We start from the raw sequence: 4,466 nt of genomic DNA on the forward strand, positions 1-4,466 counted from the left end.
ATTTATATATTTACAAAAGGTTTTATAAACGTTTTAAAAAAAACTATTAAACCTTGTATATGTATATTATACAAAATTATAAAAAATTTATAAATATAGAAAAATGTTGTTAAAAATTTATATATGAAGAAAAATGTTGTTAAATATTTATATTTTTTTTAAAAAACGTTTTATTATACATAGTTTAATAGTGGAAACTTATAAAAAATTATAAAAAATTTTAAAATTTTTATTATTCATGATTTACATATATATATATATATATGTATACAAAATTATAAAAAAATTATAAATATAGAAAAATGTTGAAAAACATTTTTAAAAATAAAAAAAACGTTTTAAAAAATCACAAAACGTTTTTAAAAATCAAAAAACGTTTTTAAAAATCACAAAACGTTTTAAAAAATCACAAAACGTTTTTAAAAATCAAAAAACGTTTTTAAAAATCAAAAAATGTTCCAAAAAAAACTAAAACAACAATCCAAACAACAATCCTAACTTATATATCCTAAACTATCCATTCAATCCTAAAATTTTCAATCAAACAACCTAAAATCCGAGATCAACTTCCAAAACCCTAAACAATTGATAAAAAAGAAGGTTTGGGATGATTCTTACATGATTTGGGGTTTGGGGAAGAGATATGAGGGTGAGGAGAGGATTCGCCGGTGAAGAGAGGTGGAGAAAGGCCGGAATCGCCGGAGAGGGGGAGAAATCGCCGGGTTTTCCGTTTTGTGAGAGAGAGGCCGCGGAGAGGAGGAAGAAGGAAGAGGAAGGGTTTTTTTATATCCGAGGATTCCGACGGACACGGGTTCGTCGGTATTCCGTCGGTATAATTAAAATATACCAAATGCCGATTCGCGAAAATTTTCAAGCGGTTTGGTTCTCCCGGGCTAATTGAAATTCCGACGGAATGTGTCCGTCAGTATTTTCCGACAGACACATTCCGTCGGTATATTCCGACGGAATTCCGACGACTTAGTGTTTAGGGTGTTGATTTCAAGTTTCCCAATGCAAAATCCAAATCTTTGATAATATATATAGTATTTGCATAAAGATTTAACAATAAAAATGTTTTATAACACGATTTTACACAACAACATTTTTTGTAGTGTAAGCTTATATAAATATGATTGTATAAGTATATAATGTTAAGATGAGATGTTATGAAAACAATGATATGCATACATAAATATTTTAATGAGTTGTTATATTTGAACGGTTGCTATCTAATACTATAATAAACACTTATTATGTGTTATTTTCATAGTTTTGGCATCTAAATTTATAGATTTTTATGATTGAAACTTAATAGAAAAACATGTCGTCGGTATTTCGTCGGAAAATACCCACGACATTTTGACGAACTGGACAAGTTCGTCGGAATGTCGTCGGTATTTTCCGACGAAATACCGACGAACTTTCCAATTTTCAATGAAACCCGTTGTCGTCGCTATGTTGTCGGTATATTGCGAGGGATTTCCGACGGACCATAAAAAAAAAAAAAAAAAAAAAATAATCAGAATCTTCTGAATCTTCATCAAACTCCCCAACCTCGGCTTCCGGCTCTGAATGTACGACAGCATCATGTCCAAACACAGTCAAATTCTCAACGAGTTGAACATTTTCCAAATCTTCAACTGCCTGGGCGTTGCTGGTAGACTCTGGTTGCAATGGTTCATCATCATCAGAAGTTCCATCCACTCGTCCTCTTGGGTTGATTTGCGTTACAGTAACCCATGGATCATCTCTGTACGTCACCCGAGGGTAACTGATGTAGCACACCTATACATATCAATTATACAAGTATTAGTAAAATATATAACATTAATTAATTATATTGGTAAAAAATTATGAATAGCTTGACATACCTGATCAGCTTGCGAACCAAGAATGAAGGGATCATAATATTGAAGTTTCCGCCGCGGATGAACTGATGTAACACCAAACGCATCAATCTTCACTCCTCTATCTGGGGTGGTGTCATACCAATCACAATAGAATACTACACAACGCAATCCAACCATTCCAGGAAATTGGATTTCCAATATTTCTTTTATGTTGCCGTAGTAGACATCGTCACCAGAAGAAGATGAAACACCAGCATCATATGTTGTCTTAGAAAGACCTTTCCTTGTGAATGCATATCCTCGCGTACAAAATTTAGGATATGATTTGACCACATAGTTTGGTCCCTGCACAAATTCGCGTATCCAATCATCGAACACAAGACCTCTGGCCAAACCATCATTCACCTATAAATTAAAAACGTATATGATTGCAAAATTAATTAGTTTATATATATTAAATTTAAACTAATCATTTGCATAGGGTAATATGATATATGACTCACATAACTACGAAGTCACGCAGCAAATCCTTTATCTCTAAGTTGTTGAAGCTCATCTTCTGTTGCATGCCTGTGAGTCATACGCAACTCCGCCATCTATACACTATATACAAAAATATTATCAATATGAAATAAAATTATTGAATATTATTCTAACAATAAATGAATAAATATTTTTACCTCTCATATTGTAGAACATCTTCACAGTTGGTGAGCAAATATGTTTGCAAATGTGCATGCTCAGTGTCCGTAAGTCTCCACTTCGTGAATTTTCCACTAAGTCGTCCTATTTCCTTGAACATGCTTGGGACAGTAACATGATATGTTGCTCTCTCCCCTCTATCATCATGCCGAGCAGGTCTTCTGTGTTTTGTATGCACTTCTGGTGGAAAATAATTTTCAGCAAAGATTGCAGTTTCTTCATTGATCACCTGTGCCACTATAGATCCTTCCACCCTGCTTTGATTTTTGACCATCTTCTTCAGATGATGCATATAACGCTCAAAAATATACATCCATCTGTACTGCACAGGACCACCAAGTTCCAATTCTCTTGCGAGATGAATAGCAAGATGTTCCATTACATCAAAGAATGATGGAGGAAATATCTTCTCAAGGTTGCACATGCTGACTGGTGCGTTTGTCTTCAAATTATTAATACCCTCTTCAGTCACTACTCTGCTGCATAAGTCGCGGAAGAAAACACTAATCCCTACATAGATAAAAGACATAATTTTCGTAAGTATTAAATTTTTATAAGCATAATTGTTAAATATAAAAATAAATTAAATTGTAAAAATATAATATATCTGCAATTGCTTCATGAACATTACGTGGCAATAATGCTGAAAAAGCAAACGGAAGGAGACGCTGCATAATTACATGACAATCATGACTCTTCAAGTCAGTAAACTTTCCTTCGCTTCTATCAACGCAGTTTCCCAAATTTGATGCATATCCGTCAGGAAATTTCACTTTATCTGTAATCCAATCAAAGAACTCTTCTTTTCTAGCACCATCTAGCCGATAAATGGGAAAAGGGGCCGTACCGTTCTCATCCACGTGAAGTTCAGAACGATCACAAATATCGACTAAATCCAACCTTGACTTCAAATTATCCTTCGTTTTACCTTGGATGTTAAGGACTGTGTTCATCAGATTATCGAAGAAGTTCTTCTCAATATGCATGACATCTAAATTATGCCGCAATAGATGACTCTCCCAATATGGCAGATCCCAGAAAATACTCTTTTTGTGCCAGTTATGTAGCTCTCCAACCGCATTGACTCGAATGTTTTCATGTCCACCTACATCTGGCGTCCTTTCTGCATCAAAATACCTAAACTGCTTCAACAAATCTTTCCCACTAACTTCCTCAGGTGGACCATCAAACACCTGCTTGTTCTTCGTAAACGAAGTCTTACTCCTGCGGTATGGATGATCAGGTGGTTGAAATCGTCTGTGACAGTCAAACCAACACGTTTTCCTTCCGTTCTTTAGTTGGAAAGCATCTGTGTCATCTTGACAATATGGACATGATAGCTTCCCATGTGTTGTCCATCCAGATAACATACCATATGCTGGAAAGTCACTTATTGTCCACATAAGTACTGCCCGCATCTGAAAGTTTTCTTTGCGCGAAACATCGTATGTCTCAAAACCATGCGCCCATAGTTGTTGCAACTCATATATTAGTGGTTGAAGAAACACATCTAGTGATCTTTTAGGATGATCTGGCCCGGGGACGAGAATTGAGAGAAACAAAAACTCTCGTCGCATGCACAAGCTCGGCCGTAAGTTGTACGGTGTCACAATAACTGGCCATAGAGAATACTGCCTTCCATGCTTTCCAAATGGGCTGAAACCATCAGTAGATAATCCAAGATAAACATTTCTTCTCTCTTCCGCAAATTCTGGATATGTTGACTGGAAATGTTTCCAAGCCTTTGCATCTGAAGGATGTCTAATCTCACCATTTGTGGAATGCTCTGCATGCCATCTCATTGCTTTTGTTGTGCGCTCACACTGATACAACCTCTTCAATCTTTCCGTCAAAGGCAAATACCACATTCTTTTGAATGGGATCGGAACTCTTCCCCTCGTCTCCTGATAACGA

The sequence above is a fragment of the Brassica napus genome, chromosome C3, assembly GCF_020379485.1.
Source record: "Brassica napus cultivar Da-Ae chromosome C3, Da-Ae, whole genome shotgun sequence".
Lineage (NCBI taxonomy): Eukaryota > Viridiplantae > Streptophyta > Magnoliopsida > Brassicales > Brassicaceae > Brassica > Brassica napus.